Raw genomic sequence first — 21,177 nt, forward strand, 5'->3', positions numbered from 1 at the left:
GCACTGCTGGGCACCGATCATCAGGGCACTGATCATCAGTGGCCCTGATGATCGGTGCCGATCCCCGCTCTGACAACTGCCGGTTCTCGGCAGTACTTTCCTCACGATCTGACAGCGTGAGGAAAGTGCAGCCGAGAACCGGCACTTGCATTTCCCTGTGATCAGCGTGTCATTGGACACCGCTGATCACGTGGTAAAAGGACGGTATGATCGGCCTTTTACCACATCACGTGATCAGCTGTGTCCGTAGGACACAGCCACCAGGGAGATCGCCGGGTGCGCGCCCCCTGGGGCGCGCAGGAGAGCGCGTTCTGGGGGGACGTCATATGACGTCCACCCAGAACTGGCCGGCCGCAGTGAAGCCGTCATTCGGCTATCTGCGGTCGGCAACTAGTTAATCAATTCCGTGCTTGTCATCCTAGGTCTCAACTGAGAATGATGCAAGGTGATGTAGAAGAAGATTTTTAATTTGTACCATAAGAGAATGTTACTATAATGATTGAACATTCTGATGTTTTTCTCTCAACATCCAGATGTTCATATCTCAAGTCCTATGGAGTTTTATTGGACATACCAATTATAGCAGAATACCATAATAATGTGGTCAATCAGTTAATATCCAGCATAGCTAGAAAATTTAAATAATTAATTGATAATAATACATATTAAAACTATCTGTTTTTCTTTAATAGCATCCATATTGAATCCATATTGATCAAGACTGAAGGTCCAAACAAACCAGATCATTATTTGGTAAAGATGTGGATGGCTAGCAAAGACACAGCGATCGTTTGGATGGACTTAATCCTTGGTGTACACCTCAAGTCCGAACCTATCATTGGACCGGGTCCCTCATCAGGAAAGATGTTCCAGGATTCTTAGTAACAGAAAGAGAGATATTATCTCAGAAGATCTTTGTGAATGTGGACCCAAAGATATCCATTGAGAGAAACTACCACATATCCCAGCTACAACTTGTGGAAATACAAGAATGGAATACTGCCACATAAACCGAGCTCAAGCAAGAGTACGGGTCATGTTGGAACACACCAGGAAAACATTCACTACTCAACCAATGTCTACAAATCAATGACCAAAGTGATTCATCACATTTTTGATTACAAGCTTTGTATTCTCGATGTTGGGTAAGATGGTGGAAACAACTACTTTGCAGTTCATTTAATTTTTATTAAGACTCCACCATGCCATTATCAGTTTGGATGAAAAGAGGAAAACATTCCTCAATCCAGGATGAAGAAAGGCCTCACTCTTTGGAGTAAATGACTTATACTCCGACCTTTGTCCCAGATATGTCTTAGGTTGTTCACCTGAATACCATGGGGAAAAAGGGGGGAAATGACGGAACTGTTCTGGGCTCACAGAATGAAACAGGAAGGCCTGAACTTATCATCTCTACATGGACATGCTGGAAGCCATTTTGTTCTGTATATTCTATTTCATGGTTTCTGAACACAGATTCTAAGAGCATTCCAAGGTGGTTACAGCTTATGTTCCCAGGTTATAAATCTGGGGGGAGGTATGGTGGTATCAGACGGCTACAAGATGAAGACTAGACATGACACCAAGTGGTAAGATAAATGGATGAGTCCATGTCTAGATTGAACAAAGGACACAAGAACTGGTCACAATGATTATTTCCCATGATCCTCTGGAAAGAGTGCATATTATACCTTACATTGTATATGGTGTTATTATTATGTGACAGGAATATCTGATCCAAAAATGTCAATTGTATTATTATTAGTATTACATGAAGTGAATGCTTGCTTACTTATGTCATCCAGGTTTATATTACTAGATTCCATTTCCACATACATATATTTATATGAAATGGTTTAACAATGAATACATATTGATATATTGGGGATATTCTGTTTGTAACATTATAAAGTATCAGTTTGAGTTCATTGTATGACAACGTTGTTATGTTACAGAAGACGTGAGATAAGAAGTCTCAGTATAATGACCTCATCTTTTTGTAGGATATTTAGGTAGATTTGTTTTCTTTTCCAGAATCACTTAATTAATACATTACTTGATATATATTACTAGATTTTGTTTTCTCCAGAATCACTTAAAGTGGTTGTAAACCCAAATATTAAAAATTACTTTTTTCCATAAATGAATACATTTTAATGTACAAATCCATACAGCTGTGAGTGTACCTCAGAAAAATGCTCCTTTAGCTTGTCTCCGCCCTCCAAACTCTGCTGGTCCGTGGGCGTGGCTTAGGACCAGAGAATAGTAGGTGGAGATGTGATGTCACACAATCCCCCAGTTATACCCCCTCCAGCCTCGGCTCAAGAACAATCACTGGTGCTGATGAGTGCTGAGTTGTGGATCTTGTGAAGGCAGAGACCAGCATGGAGAGGACACCCCCTCCCCCACCCCTTGCAGTGTATTACATGGAGGCTCATACTGGTCTCATCGTCAGCACAGCCTGTCACTCACAGGAGAAGGGGAGTGGTGACACCATATTTCTGCTGGTGTCAGATTTATTCTGCTCAGAAGATCAGGCGGGATTTCTGGAGAAAGGGATTGCTTCAAGATACCAGACTAAGCTGAATGGCTCAGTAAAGGTAAAATCTACCCAACTGCAGGATTAGACTGATTTGTGTTTTTAGGTTTACAACCACTTTCAGTAATACATTATTAGCAGTGACATGGGTACCAGTCTGTGTGACACCAAACCTGGCTGAAAAGCAGTTCTCTGTAAATGTAGTCATGTCCTTACCAGCCGAGGTTAAAGGTCAACCCTTGTCATGTTCCAGAAGACATGTCAGAGAATTCCTCATCCTATACTGCCCCCTTCAGGTCACTGAAATCAATTAGTAGAGAAAATAGCACCTAGTCTGACGTCATCGTGAGGAGAGATGAGCTTTGCCCGCCAAGGTTTTATTTGGAGGGATAAAATTAAGAGACGGACAGAGAAGAGGACACACATCACAAAACAAGACCTCACAAGACAGGAGACAAGGGGCAACAGACGGACACAGACACCCCCTGAAGTGAGCGCACTGAAAGCTGACATCACTGACACCATACAGTCCATATTGGGAACTAGAACTTTCATTTTCCTCAGATAACTTGTACTCCCCTTATATCTCCAGATACATTGTTTAGTCCGATAACGGTTCTGGTGAGCACAGGAGGGGATGTGACGTCATTTTACCTGCAGTATAAATTATTATCATTTCACTCCTCTGGGGAAGATTGATTTTACATATCCCTGAAGCTGATTCTGGCTTCTAGTCAATGGTTTATCCGGATGTATACAGTATATATATGACAAGGTAGACTACTTCATGTAACATTACATCTTCATCTCAGATTGTAAGCGGATTGGATTGGCCTGTGTATGGGATTCCAGATCAAGTCATGGCAAGGTACACGTTGAGCGTTGAATATCTGGCTGTAGAGAGATCACGGGGGGGATTTGTATATCTGTTGTCACATGTTGCTGAGTTACTGATTTCTTACACGACATTTCCAGACAGTTGGATGTAATTCATTAATATTTGGAAGTAATTGCTGGCTTGTATTTCTCCCCATTATTGTGGATTAGATCATTGTACTGTTATCTTGTATTGTTTATTATTTATCATCACCTATTAGATTTCATCCCCATTTTGTACTGATTTATATTATTAAAAAATATATATTTTTGCACATTATTGCGTTTTATTTTGTCTTCCAATTATCACAAATACAGAACTGGGATGTCGGTTACTTTGTGAGAATTAGTAGGGAATCTCCTTCATTCCAGATCCCGCCTGTTTCCATGAATTGTATACGGATTATTTCCTCACAGATAAAGTTCTGACAATTTGTACCGTTCTGGTGTTTTTGGTCCTCAGAAATGAGATCTGCCGTCATCAGACATGATGGATTTTCAGACATCTATCCCATAGTTTGTAGACTCTATAACTCTCCTACACACTGAATCATAGACACTGATTGGGGTTATTGTACCCAAGAAATGGCGCAGAATACACCTTTGTCTACATTTAGAAGGAAAGACCATTTATTTGTAAAAACAAGAAACAAGCAAAAATGGTAAAAAGTGGTGTTTAAATACCACCAAAATAAATATCTATTTGTGTGAAAAAATTACAAAAATATAATTTGGGTACAATGTTGCATGACGGTGTAATTGTCATTCAAAGTGTGAGAGCGCTGATAGTTACCAGTCAGCCTGGGCAGGAAGGGGGGGGAAGTGTCCGGTATACAGGAGGTAGAAATATTTATTATTAAACAGACCTCCAAGTGTTTGTGAAATCTCCCACCACAAAATGTACTCAGCCAATCACAGGGCAGGACTCCATTTTTACTCTTCTCCTGATATTAATGGCCGACCCAGTCCCACACTTCATCCATGTCTTTGGGGACCTCTGATCTCCTTATGAACTGTTTCTTCCATGATGAAGATCAGCCATGGAGTATATCTGAGGTGTATATCAGGGTGTGCTTCTTCCCCACATGAGAGCTGGGATGTCCAGCAACATTCATCTAGAAGACATTTCCAGCACTCAAGGCACTAATACACCTCCAGGGTTGTGTGGGACCCCTGATGTACAGGAAGACAGGACTTCAGTGAGGAACATTTCCCTCACTCAGGACAGGGAAGTGGCTTCTCCTCATGTGAGATCTCTGATGTCTTGAAAGATAGGACTTCACTGAAAAACATTTCCCACACTCAGGACAGGAATATGGCTTCTCCCCCGTGTGAGATCTTTGATGTGTGTAAAGACTGGACTTATCTGAAAAACATTTCCCGCACTCAGGACAAGAATACGGCTTCTCACCTGTGTGAGATCTCTGATGTCTGGAAAGATGGGACTTCATTGAAAAACATTTCCCACACTCAGGACAGGAAAGTGGCTTCTCCCCCGTGTGAGATCTCTGATGTCTGGAAAGATGGGACTTCATTGAAAAACATTTCCCACACTCAGGACAGGAAAGTGGCTTCTCCCCCGTGTGAGATCTCTGATGTCTGGAAAGATGGGACTTCCTTGAAAAACATTTCCCACACTCAGGACAGGAATACGGCTTCTCCCCCGTGTGAGATCTTTGATGTGCGTAAAGATTGGACTTCACTGAAAAACATTTCCCACACTCAGAACAAGAATACGGCTTCTCACCTGTGTGAGACCTTTCATGTATGGCAAGATCTGATTTTTGTGCAAAACATTTCCTGCACTCAGGACAGGAATATGGCTTCTCCCCTGTGTGGGATCTGTGATGTGTGTAAAGATGGGACTTGTGTGGAAAACATTTCCCACACTCAGGGCAGGAAAACAGCTTCTCTCCCGTGTGAGATCTCTGATGTGTGTAAAGACTGGACTTCCGTGAAAAACATTTCCCACACTCAGCACAGGAATATGGTTTCTCCCCCGTATGAGATCTCTGATGTCTGTAAAGATCAGACTTCTGTAGAAAACATTTCTCACACTCAAGACAGGAATATATTTTCCCACCTGTGTGGGATCCCTGATGTCTGTAAAGATTGGACTTCACTGAAAAACATTTCCCACACTCAGGACAGGAATATGGCTTCTCCCCTGTGTGAGATCTTTTATGCACATTAAGTTTGGATTTAGAATGGAACCTCTTCCCACACTCAGGACAGAAGAATCTCTTCCCTGTTGGAAGGCCGGCCCGGTCCCGCACAGTCTGAGGTTCCTCAGGATACAAGGAATCCGATGGTCCATCTACACTGGGTGGTACCGGATGGACATTGGAGGGAGCCGGGTTTTCTCCTGGACTATACTGTGTGATGTCCTCATCTTCTACTTTCCAGTCTGGAGACAAAGTGAGACAATCCTCGGAGGTTTTCCTCATCTCCCGGCCATGGACTAAAATACAAAGACAAAGAGGATTACTAGACAGGAGCTGATTGGTTCCCCCAAACCAAGACTCCGCCCACATCAGGCAGCTTGGTCTCTGAGGAGCTTACAATTCCACCCTCAAGGGAACTAGGAAATGGCTCCTCTGATCTCCTATCAGGTCATTTCTTTATTCATGGACCTTAGTCAGAGAGTGAGGAAACAACCAGAACTGTCTTTTATAGGAGGGACAGTGATGAGGGGATTATAGGACGAGGGTCCCCACCCCCTCTATCACTCATCGCCATCTTCCCAACACAAGAAGTACTACACTTCCTTATTCCATGATTTAGTCATGAAGAACAGCGGGGCTGAGCCCCACCAGAGGTCAGAGAGTGAGGATGGGGAGAGAACAACCAAGATGAAGACTGGACTGATCCTGAAGACCACCATCATTGGGGTATTGACTCCTCCCTCATTATCACTTTCTGTTTAAGGATCCTAAGTTGGAGGATGTTATCACATTATTATCACCATGTAAAAGTCTGTGCTCCAATCACATCATCCGATATAAAATGTCCAGCTGGGAGGAAATGGGGGAACAAAAAAGAGGTTGAGAAGAGCTTATGAATCAACATTTTGCTGCCAGCTGAACCCCAGAACCTCCATAAATCCAGTCTAGATACATAAATTGTGTCTGCAGCACAGAGAAGGAAGATTATCGGAGAGAAATCCAGGAATACAGGACGGGGAACACAGCTCAGGAAAGTGACCAGGGGATTACAGGCTGATATCACCCAGTCCCCGCCCTACTCTGGACCAATCAGTGAGCAGTATGGGTGGAGGAATGGATTTAGTGTTCATGACCCACCTGTGCTGATCTCTGTAGGAGTGTCCTCCTCTATAAATGTCCCCGTTATTCCATCCTCCTCCATAGACTGCTGATCATCCCTCACATACGCCTCTTCTTCTTCTGCTTTCACCTCAAATTCTATATCGATTGGATCTCCACTCTAAATCAAGGAAACGAGAGAAAATATCATCTGTAAAATATAAGATTTATGATTGTGACATCACATAAAAAATCCACACATTGTCTCCACAAGTTCATGTTCTAGATTCTCCATCCCACCAACCTTGTAATAGTGAGGGATGGTGTGATCTTCCTGTGTGGAATCCCGGGAATACAGAGGACGGGGACATCTCTCTGGTGGGTTCCTGGTATTAGGTGGCTCCATCATATCCTTGTGTCCTTCTGAAAACTCCTCCATCACTCCATACTCCTCATCCTCCTCTTTATACTCTTCTTTAACATCAATATTATCATCCCCGAGGATTCCATTCTGAAAGATATAATAAAACATTCATTGTAACAAACATGCTGTGTATAAATCACAACTACCAATAATTGTCATCATCTACCTGATGATGGTGAGGGATGGTGGGACCTTCCTGTGTGGAATCCCGGGAATCCAGAGGACGGGGACATCTCTCTGGTGGGTTCCCATGACTGGATCCATCTGTAGGAAACACACACACTGACTGAATCCATTGTTTCTATGTGTTTATCAGATGATGGGGGATCTAGGTGGATCCTCCGTACTGCTCTCTCCTTTACAATAAAGTCTCCTCTTACCCGGTGATGTGAGGGGCGGCTGATTGTCCATCATGACGTCCTTGTAGAGATCCTTGTGTCCTTCTAAATACTCCCACTCCTCCATGGAGAAATAGACAGTGACACCCTGACACCTTATAGGAACCTGACACACACAATGATACAGTCACCATCCAGACACATCCCTTGTCTGTTACTGGAGAATGTCCCAGAATTCCCGGCACCGCTCACCTCTCCTGTCAGCAGCTCAGTGATCTCTCTGGTGACTTCTAGAATCTTCTTCTTCTTTCTCTCTTCTATCAGGGAGGGAGGTGGAGGCAATGTGATGTCATATGATCTCCAGACTTCACAGGAGGAAAACTCTACATCTGAACACAAAGAGTCACATCAAATGATATTCCCAGAATCCTCCTCACCTCTCCATTCAGGTCTCCATTTTATTAAAGCCCCACTTCAGGCTGAGGTATAATTCCCCCCCACAGGACCCCCACACTACGCAGGGTATAGGCTTGTTGCAGCATTCTGATGTCATTACATACAACGCAGGACCAACAGTCCCACTTTACATGTGAGGATACCAAGAGGCCCCACATCCTAAGAACATCAGGGAAAAAGACAAGATGAAGGGACACTGGGGGAGGAGCTGTGAGGTCAGTGTGATGTCATAGGATTCTCTGACTCTGGATGGAGGAACATTGGGAGAGGAACTGTGAGGTCACTGTGATGTCATAGATAAAATGCACGCCCACGGTGACTAGCTAACTGAAGTGTGGTCCGCCCATGACTGGGGTAAAGAGGGAATGAGGGGACTTTGAGCATATAAGAGTGACCGTGATATACTTTCACAGCCTTCACTATCTTTGGTCACCACTAGAGGGAGACTCCACTCCAATCCAGCTGGCTGACCACACACAGGCAAACACAAATCTTACATACAATCTTGTGCAAAGGTTGAGGAGCAGTCTAGCAATTGGCACACCTTTCTAGGATTCCTCCAGCTATCCTACAAGCTAGAACCCCATTGTTAATCAGTCTTCCACTGTCCACCCCCCCCACACCGGACACACAACAAACAGTAGCTTGCCACCACCCAACAGTTTGTACGCAGACTGGTCTGCTGGGCCACCACACACACACCGATCTCCATCTGTCAGATCTGCTACTTTACAATCTGCAGGCAATCTGCCAACACGCAGTGCAATTACATACAGATTGGCAATGAACTTAGACCGAGCACATAGGCACTACAATACAACAATCTCTCTGGAGATATGAGCCCGAGCTTAGTACACAGAAGTCACTTAATAATTTTATGATTGAATACAAAAAGACACACAATTGGCTATTGACTATAACATAAAAGGGAATAAAAACAGAAATAAAACCTTACCAAGATTTATCCTGCGACTGGAGGAAGTCAAAGAAAGTCTGCAATTCACCAGTCATATTGAACCGACTCCGTACGAATCACCCCCTCCATATCTCAGGGTCCTCAATTTATTATTAGGACTTTAACCCTTGGCCAATCAACCCTGAGGGGTGTTCCTGTATCAGCCCACAGGATGTTCTGTGTTCTGAAGTGCCCAATCTTGAATGGGCAAGAAACGATTTGGATCACTGAGTCAGGAAAATGATTTCTGACACAAGCGCATCAGTCCGATAGCGACAGTACCAATCACTTTTCAGCTGTCGCAATCAGGTGCCATATAACCATTTTATGCGTTTCTCTGGGATTCTACAGAGGCTACAAATACTTTTTTACATGCAGATGTAGCCTACAGTGTGTCCAATCAGAAGGAAGTATTTTCATCTCTCTGCAACTAATATTTTAGCTTTTATGAGATATTAAATAGATTCCTCTGATCTATTTCCTGCTGACTCTTGTAGCCAAAATGACTAGGATTCTTCTTTTAGGTTCAAGAAGGTGGCAAAGTCTGGCTACATAGGTGATGTTTTATTGGCATCCAGGTGTCACCTCCAGGTAAGAAGCTGCTCTGTCCTTTCAGATGCTAATTGGTGAACATATTTCTCTGACTGAATACTGAACACTTATCTGTAATAACATAGAATGAAAGTTGTGACGGACAGCAGAAATATTCTTTTTTTGTGTGTTGTCTGAAGTTCCTGGGCCTCACAGGGGGAGGGGAAATGGGATGTATCTCTATATAGAACAAAGGCAGCATGGCTCTGTGTGGCTGGGGAAAACCAGTCCAGGCCACTTCTTAGCAGAAAGTTGGGGGTGGGGACAATTGCAGGGCCATGTGGACTCGTTGTTGGGAGAGCTGGAGTCATGATGGACAGGGCTACTCCTGCCTGAGCCTTAACTAGGAGATGCTTGGAACTGTACTTTGCTTTGTACACTGCTGGCTGGTGAGTCCCTGAATCACTACCCTGTGAACTGCCCTCTGCTGAGTGCCCGGACCTCCTGCCTGCCAGAGCTTCCTTCTGCTGTGGGCCCTGCTACCTTGCCTGCCTGAATTGCCCTCTGCTGTGCCCGGACCTCTTGCCTGCCAGAGCTACCTTCTGCTGTGGGCCCTGATTACCTTGCCTGCCTGAATTGCCCTCTGCTGTGCCCGGACCTCCTTCCTGCCAGAGCTACCTTCTGCTGTGGGCCCTGCTTACCTTGCCTGCCTGAATTGCCCTCTGCTGTGCCCGGGCTGTCTTTGCCTCAACTGCCCTCTTCTGTGTGCTAGAACTACCCACTGTTGCTGTGTGCTGAGCAGGGTCGCCCCTGCTGCTGTCCGCTGTGAACCAGGACATCCCTGTCGGACCCGTGAGTTTATGCTCTCCTGTTTTCCCTGAACTGTTCTTGTACTCCCACTCCACCTCCCTGTTGGATTACAACTACTACAGACACTCACATCACCCCCGTTTGGATTATAAACTGCTGTAGTGACTTTAACTTTGCCTTGGGGCTGGACTACAAGTATTTTGGACTCTCTCTCCCTGCACTACTCCCCATTGAGTGACTGTTGTTGTTATGATCGACCAGGTGGTGCCTCTGGCTGCCCACTGGACAGACCTACCCAGAGCGTGGAGTCTAAGCCCCGGTCTGTGCTTTCACCAGGGCCCCTGATGGTGGGGATGGACTTGTAACAGACCAGGGCCAGGTCACGACCTCTGAGCAGGCCCACCAGTGGCAGAGGGAGCCTCCGGGGATGTATGCAGGTACCGGGACAGCCAGATGTGAGAAGGACGGCGGGACCTAGCAGGATGGTCACGAGCCGTGGTCCCGTGGGGTAAGCGAGGTACCGAATCGGCAGGCGAAGAGTAGTCAGGTCACACGCAGGGTAAGCAGGATAAGTCAGTCCGCAGAATGGTCAAACAAGCCGGGGGTCAGGAAAGGAGAAGGCAGAGTAGTCAGGGCAATCCGGGTCAAAGCACAGGTGAAGGTAGCATAGTCAGGGCAATCCGGGTCAAATCACAGGAGAAGGCAGCGTAGTCAGGGCAATCAGGGTCACTAATCAGGTACAGGAACTTCAGGATCACAGATAGACCTTGCAGCAATCTGTGACAGTGCAGGGCATCTTTAAATAGTGCGCCCTGCACTGTCATTGGCCGGCCAGGACGTGCCCCCGGGCAGTCATTGGCCGCCCGAGGCGCGCCCGCGGCTCCTACTGCGCATGCGCGGTGTCCTGTCAGCCACAGCCCTCCGGGACCTAGTGCTTGTGTCCCGGCGTGAGCTGTCGCAAGTGCGCGTGCGCCGGGAGAGGCGCCGCGATCCCTGACAGTTGTCTGTTTTAATAAATCTTTAAGTGTTTTCTGTCTGCCTTGTGTGTTCTGACCCGCTTACCCTCCGTCACACTGGTTGGCAGCGGTGGGATCAGGACACTGAGGAGATGGCGGACAGCGAAAGCCAGCTGATGGAGAAACAGGCCCGGCCCAGTGAATACACGAAGTGGACTATGTCGTGGCTGCAGGAGAGGGCTGAGGAGCTGTCCCTTACCTGGAAGGGCCTAGTCAAAGAGGATCTGGTCGCAGCCATTGAAGAAGCTGACCCCCAAGACACCCCAACAAGGGAGGTGAGCAGACCAACCTCAGCCTCCCCAGCACGCCATGACCCAAGATCCAAAAGCTCCTGGCTTACTCGTGTGGAGGAGGAGATGGCCCCCCTGGGGTCAGATGCCACAGTAGAGGACAAGCGAGAGGCTATCCGGAGGGCGCACGAGAGAGAGAGCCAAGGGAGCCGCCGTGATCTAAGTTGTCCTTCTAGCCCCAGGGCCGTGGGCTTCTCCCCTCTCCAGGTCAGCCGCAAAGACTTTAACGAAGCCGCCGGGGATGTGGAGGGTTTTTTTCAGGACTTTGAGCATTTGTGCCAACTCATGGAGGTGCCGCACACGGATTGGCTATGGCACCTCGTGGGTCTGCTAGAAGGGGGTGCAGCCGCAGCCTACCATACACTGGATTACCCAGACAGCTGAGATTATGCGCGGGTCAAACAGACGGTGCTTCAGTACTATGCGGTGACCCCGGAAACCTACAGGATTCAGTTCCGAGACTTATCCTGCAACTCAGAGCCCTCCTTCAAGATGTATGCTCACAAAATGTCACAGGCCTGTCGTTGCTGGCTGGAGGGCGAACAGGCCCTCTCAGTGGAGAGTATTATCCAGACTTTCCTGAAGGAACAATTTTATGACAAATGCCCCTCTGAGGTCAGGGAGTGAGTGAAGGAGCGAAGTCCAGCCACCCTAGAGAAGGCCGCTGTGCTAGCAGACGAAGTTCTCACAATTAAGCCCCACTGGAAAAAACTGATGACAGAACCCGCAGGGACCCTGGGTGGTGCCTCTCCCCTGCAAAGCCATACCGCCCCCATGTCTACGGTCGCGCCACCCAGGGTCACGATGGAACGCCGGTGCTATGCATGTGGACAACCCGGGCATCTTATGGCTAGATGCTCCAAGAACATCCACCCCCCACAAACCCAAACCCCTCACCCTGACCACGATGTGCCATTGGTGACAGGAGAGCGGAGCCAATCTCCTTCCCCAAATGAATGGATGCCTCCAACAGAAATCGACACACCTCTAGGAGTCTACAGAGTTCGCCAGCTTACCCCAAGCTACCCTGAGAAAAGGCAGCAGTACCTGCAGGAGGTTTCCATAGATGGCAGAAAGGCTACAGGGTTCTGCAACACAGGTACGTTCCTGACCCTTGGTGACCCCTGCGTATTAGATCCCGCAGTGAGCAAAAAGGACCCTGACTTTTCTATTGAGCTAGCGGGGGGTGCCATGAAACATACCCCGGGGGCTATGGTTCAGCTAGATTGTGGGTTTGGGGAAAAACCTTCCCCGGTTGGGGTAATGCCAGGCCTGCTGGCTGAAATTCTACTGGGGAATGATCTTGGGGACAGCGATTGCCAATTTTTGGAGAGAAGGACCTTGAACCACTAAAGGCTAAAACAGAGTTGAGGCCAGACCCCCAGTTGTTGAGGGCTTATCCTGTTAGCTATGTACGGCCACATGTAACCCCTCCTGAAGGCCCAAGGTTTTGGGGAGCTTCCCATTGTCCTCCAAACAGGTGGAGGGGTACCAGAAGGACCCATGAGCCCTGATGTCACACTTGCAAACAGAGGGGGCACATGCAGGCCAATTGTTGAAGGGGGCGTAGGAAGAACCCCACGGCTTCCCTCTGGTGGAGAGGTAATGTCAGTAGCCCCAGCTATCCTCCCTGGCCTGTAGGCCAGCAATCTCCATATGCCCACAGGATGCCCTGCTGGAATGAGCCTCAGTACACCCTTGACCACCAAATAACAAGCTGTTATATGGACACTTAGATGATTCTGCTGGGAAACTGCTACATGTACCATGTACAGAGCCTGTTCAGGCCTCGCGCAGGTACATGTTATGTAAAAGGGGGAGGAGTTGTGACAGACAGCAGAAATATTCTTTTTTTGTGTGTTGTCTGAAGTTCCTGGGCCTCACAGGGGGGAGGGGAAATGGGATGTATCTCCATATAGAACGAAGGCAGCAGGGCTCTGTGTGGCTGGGGAAGTCCAGGCCACTTCTTAGCAGGAAGTTGGGGGTGGGGACAATTGCAGGACCATGTGGACTCGTTGTTAGGACAGCTGGAGTCATGATGGACAGGGCTACTCCTGCCTGAACCTTAACTAGGAGATGCTTGGAACTGTACTTTGCTATGTACACTGCTGGCTGGTGAGTCCCTGGATGGCTACCCTGTGAACTGCCCTCTGCTGTGCCCGGACCTCCTGCCTGCCAGAGCTACCTTCTGCTGTGGGCCCTGATTACCTTGCCTGCCTGAATTGCCCTCTGCTGTGCCCGGACCTCCTGCCTGCCAGAGCTACCTTCTGCTGAGTGCCCTGATTACCTTGCCTGCCTGAACTGCCCTCTGCTGTGCTCGGACCTCCTGCCTGCCAGAGCTACCTTCTGCTGTGGGCCCTGCTTACCTTGCCTGCCTGAATTGCCCTCTGAAGTGCCCGGACCTCCTGCCTGTCAGAGCTACCTTCTGCTGTGGGCCCTGCTTACCTTGCCTGCCTAAATTGCCCTCTGCTGTGCCCGGACCTCCTGCCTGCCAGAGCTACCTTCTGCTGTGGGCCCTGCTTACCTTGCCTGCCTGAATTGCCCTCTGCTGTGCCTGGGCTCTCTTTGCCTCAACTGCCCCTCGGCTGTGTGCTAGAACTACCCACTGTTGCTGTGTGCTGAGCAGGGTCGCCCCTGTTGCCGTCCGCTGTGAACCAGGACATCCCTGTTGGACCAGTGAGTTTATGCTCTCCTGTTTTCCCTGAACTGTTCTTGTACTCCCACTCCACCTCCCTGTTGGATTACAACTACTACAGAGACTCACACCACCCCCCTGTTGGATTACAACTACTACAGACACTCACACCACCCCCCTGTTGGATTATAAATTGCTGTAGAGACTTTAACTTTGCCTTGGGGCTGGACTACAAGTATTGTGGACTCTCTCCCTGCACTACTCCCCATTGAGTGACTGTTGTCTGTTTTAATAAAGCTTTAAGTGTTTGCCGTCTGCCTTGTGTGTTCTGACCCGCTTACCCTCCGTCACAAAACTAAATCTACAATTTCAAATTTCTACTGATCACCTCACATCTCAGCTACTGATAACATGATTCTACTCTTACATTTATGTTACAGTGACATCATAGGATTCTCTGACTCTGGATGGAGGGACATTGGGGGGGGGAGCTGTGAGGTCAGTGTGATGTCATAGGATTCTCTGACTCTGGATGGATGGACATTGGGGGGAGGAGCTGTGAGGTCAGTGTGATGTCATAGGATTCTCTGACTCTGGATGGAGGGACATTGGGAGGAGGAGCTGTGAGGTCAGTGTGATGTCATAGGATTCTCTGACTCTGGATGGAGGGACATTGGGAGGAGGAACTGTGAGGTCAGTGTGATGTCATAGGACATATAGACTCCGGATGGAGAGACATTTGGATGGGGAGATTTGAGGGGTCCTCTATATGAGGCTCCCATGCAAACCAAATCCTTGTTCCTGGGTGCGTCCTACTTCTCCTAAACTGAAGAGTGAACTTTGACCTTTACCATCCAGAAATCTGTCCGGAATCTGTGGAAGTAAGCTGTCATGTGATCAGGTGATGTGCGGAGGAACAGAGTGTAAATAGCAGACAATTGTCTCCAGAGCCCCTAATGGTGGGGATGGATTTGGCGGCATGCTGGTGCCAAGTTTCCTCCCCCCAGGGTCACTGCAGGTGTGGAGAAAAGCTGTGTAAGAGGATATGGAGGAGAGATGAGGAGGAGATCCAGGAATCAGGAGAAAGGTCAGGGCAAGCAACAGACGAGCGCATCCAAGAGACCAAGCCGGGGTCACTACACAGAAAATCAATCCAAGGAAACAACAGGCAGGACGAGGAATAGCAAGAAGGAGCTGAGAGACAAATGAGAATATTGCTCAGCCAATGGGAGATGATCTCAGCATGACTTCCATCATGAAGGAGATGAGGGGGAGGGGAGGAAGTCACTGAAGGTGACCATAGATCCATGGAAATTCAGCTGGTTCAGCAGGGATCGCTCCCATTTCCATCCATGTGTGGCCACTGCCAGATAAAAGCCACTCCCCCAGCGGCTGCAGCCAATAGCTTCAGTGCTGATCTGTGTATTCTGAGAGCGGAGGAGTCCCCCCATTGTCAGAATACAAGAGTGCAGCGGGGAGGATTCCCCCATCCACCTCCAATGTGTGGATGGGGGAATCACTTCAGTTTTTATGGTCATCCCGCTGGCTGAACGATAAAACTGAACCATGTAGGCCAGCTTTGGGGGCAAATATATTATCATCAACTCCTCCCCCTGAAGGGGTTCATCTGGGTTCCCACACTATATATGTGTGTATCATCATCTGCTGGAGATAAAAGACGTCACAGTGACTATGGAGGAAGAGGACGGACATGACTATGGAGGAAGAGGACGGACATGACTATGGAGAGAGAGGACGGATATGACGGGGGGTTACTAGGTGTAAATTGGAAATAACATCTTATTACCTCCTCTGCTGCCACTTTCAACAATTTCTCCTCTCTGATTCCTCCCACATGGAACTTCCTGTCTGTACCTGAGATCTCTTCCTGTCTGTACCTGACATCACTTCCTGTCTGTATCTGACATCACTTCTTGTCTTCCAGAGAGACTTCCTGTCTGTGATCACCACCTTATGGAGGTCAGAGGATCTGCAGCCCTGAGAAATGTCTGGTAGTGTGGCCCTGGCTCTGTCATTGGGGCCGAGTGTCCCGGATGATGAGGGACAGTCCCGGGATTTAGTCTCCTGTCCCATCATGCCCATGTCTTGCAGATTCCAGGACTCCATGCAGAGTGGCATTGAGGTGATGACACCTTGAACACTCTCTGGGTTCCATCACGTATCTCCCATATTTCTGTGATAGGAACAAGGGACACCTATTAGTAAAGGTATGAAGACATAGGACACGCCCCCTGCCACGCCCCCTAAAGGATAATGATACAAAGAAATGATGAGATAACCCCACAAGTGCTGTTTATACTTCTATTCCTTTATACCGGCTTTAGAAATGTACTAATCCAGAAATGTAGACGTTGGAGGGAAGGTTTAGCCCCGGGAAACACTTCCTGATAGATAAATAGAGCATTTTATATCCAACTATAGAGATCCGAGCCGAATGAGGGACCAAGGAGGAGGAAGGAGGGACAGCCGGGAGTCTGCCATCACCAGGCACTGCAATGACACCCGACTGCTGGGAGCCGGCATCTCCTTTCTGACAGGGAAAGTGGAACTCCGACATCAGCAGAGAGGCAGCGGGAGGGTGGGATCAGGTAAGTACCACCACTGACCACCAATGATGGCTGGGGGCACACTTAGTTCTCACTGACACCAACAATGGGGCTTATTTTATCTCACTGACACCAACAATGGGGCTTATTTTATCTCACTGACACCAACAATGGGGCTTATTTTATCTCAGTGACACCAACAATGGGGCTTATTTTATCTCACTGACACCAACAATGAAGCTTATTTTATCTCAATGACAACAACAATGGGGCTTATTTTATCTCACTGACATTAATAATGGGGCTTATTTTATCTCACTGACACCAACAATGGGGCTTATTTTATCTCACTGACACCAACAATGCGGCTTATTTTATCTCACTGACACCAACAATGCGGCTTATTTTATCTCACTGACACCAACAATGCGGCTTATTTTATCTCACTGACACCAACAATGCAGCTTATTTTATCTCACTGACACCAACAATAGGGCTTATTTTATCTCAGTGACGCCAACGATGGGGCTTATTTTACCTCAAGGTTTTATCTTGATGTTGTACCAATGATGGGTGTTAAGGAAATCCTGCCCATGGTGACTGGATAACTGGAGTGAGATCTTTGATTGGCAGAGGAGGAATGAGGGTGGAGCTTTCTCTGGGAAGATAATACCAGTGATGATACGGATCTCACAGTCTGCAATATTGCTGACCACCACTGGAGGGAGACACTTCCACATGGGGCTGACTGGACACACACAGGCAGATACAAATCTTTCATACAATCTGAGGTCTGTGGAGCAGACAAGTGATCCCCACACACCTCAGAGGATCCCCTGAGCTATCATTCCATCCAGAATCCCGGTGTGATCACTTCTTTCATTGACCACCTACCCCCCCCCCGCACACCCCACACACATGATTGAGGGCTGATTGGCACAACCTGGAGTGTGTGATGTGACTGGTGTGCCGGGCAGTGACACACACACACCTACAGATCCTGGTCTGGCAGATACAATCCTCCCACACACTGACAATAATCTGGGATGAGCTCCGAGTCTGGACAGAAGTTTGGATGAACACTGGCGGCTCCCACATTCTTCTGAACATCCAAAGTTTATCGCATTTGCTGCAGACCGACATGATGGCTTCTGGCTCTCTCTGGTTGCTAGGGAAGCAACAGCTGCCTGCAACAGCTGCATCCTTAGCAACCACTGACTTCACCCCACCCACTCACTTACATGGTCACATAGGCAAATGGGCAGGGAATAGAGGATGACATCATTGTCTGAATATGGCCATATATGGGCAATGATGTCACAACTATCCCCACCCCTTCCTTTATATATCTGATGACAGCTCAGGACTCTATCAGTCAGTGAGGACATTGAGGGTCTTTATCACTTTATTTCCTTTTTTTGTGAATAGTAGGGGTGCTGTGTACTATGTACCCCAAACTCACTGATATGGGGGATCGGTGTCTGGGCATTCCAGATTCTGATGAACCTCCCTGACCACAGATCCCCCACAACCATCAGGCCAGGTGTGTGGGATGAGGCCCTTGTCCTCATCTGTATAGGGACAAGGTGCATTGCCACAGGGGGTCCCCCCTGACAAGATACCCCATATTGAGAGCACATGGCCTGGTATGGTTCAGGAGGGGGGTGGGGCCACATACTCTTCCCTCCCCCCTTCCTGGTCAGCCAGGCTGCATGCTTGGATTAAGGGTCTGCTATGGATTTTCTGGGGGGGCATACACTTTTTGTATGAGGTACCCCCATAGACTCTTAGACTCAGAGGGTCCAGTATGTATTTGGCGATCTATAAGTTTTTTAATTCTTGCTGTAGGAGGGGCTACAGAAAAAGTGACATTTACAAAGAAAAAAATGCCTTAAATTGCCGTCTTCCTTTTTTCTTTTGAAACATCACACAGACCCTCACAAGGTGATGGCGGCAGTAGCAGTGCTTGTTTCCTTCAGCCGCCTCCCAGCTGCACAGTAAAAGTGATCCGGGTGGCTGTATAACTACCTGATCACATTTACACTGCAGGTGGTGGGGCCCCCCATCACAGCTCCCTCTTCCCCCCGCATGGTTCCTGCACTCATTCTGGGATCCTGAGACCACATCCAGTGCCTTCAGGAGGCCAAGATGGAGGAGACTGGTGAACGTCCATTCCCCAATCTCCTCTGCACTGAATGAAGTCCTCAGCTCTGAGTGTTTCCCGTTTCTGAGCCATCATTCCCCAGATGATCCAGCCAAGGAAGCATCTAACTGAGCGCCATCTGTGCATTGGAGGGTAGAGGAGACATTGGAGGTCTAATAGAGCCCCGATGTCTCATAAAGAGGACCTGTCACCTGACCAATGATGTCACAGGGGGGTTGTTAACTGCTTGTGATAGCAATGCAGCTAAATAGGAAATAAATACACAAGTACAAAAATACAAATGACAATAACATTTATTAAAAAATTAAACATAACCCCCGTTGCCCTGCAAACACAAAAGTACACAAAGGGTGTGTATGTGTATGTAAAGCGTGATTGCACCACATGTGAGGTATCACCACGAATGTCGCAGTGAGAGGAATCATTCCACCACCACAGATCACAGTTGTCTCTATACTGATGAGCAGTAAAGGCTTTAAAGTGTCTCCTATGGAGATTTTTAGGGGCCGTCATTCTTTGTCATGTGTCAGGATCACACAATTGTAAGACTTGACTTGTTTGGTATCTATTTACTCAACACAAATGCAGATTTATACATGTGTACAAACAGGGAAAACATTGCTCCAGAGATGAAGAGGTTAAAAGATTTGGACATTTTTATTGTTTAAAAAAAAAATCCCGGCTTCTGGCTGAATGGAATTTTTTTAAAACTTTTTTTTCCCATTGCAGTGTCCCTCCCCCTCCCCCATGCTATTTTCTCACACCTATTGGCCTATTAGCCTTGAAAATGGGCCTGTTGATTTTGCTCCGATTGATTTGGATGGGATTTGGAATCAGCATGGAAACTTCTCGGAACTCTGCTGGGACTGAACCTCAGGCAGTTGGGCTTATCACTAGTAGAGAACCAGTGGCCCCAGGCATCCTGACAACCGGCAATGCATTCCTGATCATTCCATTCAGGTGTCAGAAGGGGTTTTCCAGGGTGGCATAGGGTGTCACTAATAAAATTCATACCAGGCCTTTCAGGTTTAGAATGGATTTCAAAGGTGACACCATAAAAAAAAATAGAACATGGTCCCCACCAATATCATACCAAATCCTTAAAAAACCCCAATAAAGTATGGGGTCCCCCACAAAATCCATTCTTGACTCATATCCAGGTCTGCAGCTTGCCAGGCCAGGAAAGAGGAGGACATGTATGCACTTCCCCCACCTCCAGAACTATACCAGACCACGTGTCCTCCACATAGGGAGAGTATCTATCCAAGTCCATTCACTACAGGTTAGAAAGTTGAACAAGTCCAATGTATGAGCTCATATCGGGGAACACGAGGAATCTGTACAACATAAGTCATCAGGAAATGCATATCTGTCTGCAGAACACCGGGGAGATATTGGAGAACTAATTCATGGTCACCTGGAGACAGGGGTGTATTTACCACAAGGCTAACAAGGCACTTGCCTAGGGCGGCATTTTTCAGGGGGGGTAGCACATCTCCCCAGCAAAAGGGATGAAAGAAGGGACAAGCCACCATGGGAACCAGGTGGGATCTGAGAGAAGCTGTGGGATGCTTGATAGTGTATGTAGAGCCTGGCTCTCATTCCCGGGGATGTTTGGAGCTGTGAAGATGAGTGTCTCTCTATCGCATGGGAATGGTGGGGTACTGGAAGGCTTTCCCGGGTGGGGGGCAGGGGTGTTGTTGGTCAATGTCAGGCTCTCTCCATGGGAGGAAGAAGGGGGGGTTGTTTTGGTCGGTGTCCATGGGGGGCAAATGATTTTGGTGTTGCCTAGGGCAGCACAAAACCTAAATACGCCACTGCCTGGAGATAATCAAAAGGAGAAAGTCTATCCAAACCATCAGATTGGTCAGAGACTCATTGGTGTCATTCTGGGCATTGCCAGACTAGGTCTTGGTTACAGAGTGAAGGGAGATGCTGCTCATACTATATGGAACCCTCATCTCCATCATGGACATTTTCTTCAGCTTCTTTCTCTTCTTAGTAAATAGAAATCTTCACAATCATATAGAAGAGGTTTGGGTCCAGAGTAGTCATAGAAAGGCCCAGCACCCCAATAGTAGAGGAAGAGGTGGTCTGGTGACATTGAGAAGAAGACTCTGGTCAGTCTCTGGATCTCCATCATTGGAAACATGGTGACAACAAATACTCCAGGATGGTGGAGGAGCTGTTGGTGTCAGTGTGGAATCGGACAGAACACGGGATGATGTCACTGAAAGAACAATACGGCTTCATTCTATGATATGTCCAGGAGAGAACGGGACTGGAAGGTGACCAGATTTTCAACATAAAATC

General features: G+C 47.6%; 1 pseudogene; it reads right to left on the reverse strand.

The window, feature by feature from the left end:
• The window catches only part of LOC149461824 (uncharacterized), a 45,175-nt pseudogene extending 36,268 nt beyond the window's left edge, over positions 1 to 8,907 (reverse strand).
• Between the last annotated feature and the right edge of the window lie 12,270 nt (positions 8,908 to 21,177).

This window comes from Staurois parvus, unplaced genomic scaffold (genome assembly GCF_062004578.1).
Source record: "Staurois parvus isolate SC_StPar_1 unplaced genomic scaffold, SC_StPar_1.0 ptg000191l, whole genome shotgun sequence".
In the NCBI taxonomy this organism is placed as follows: domain Eukaryota; kingdom Metazoa; phylum Chordata; class Amphibia; order Anura; family Ranidae; genus Staurois; species Staurois parvus.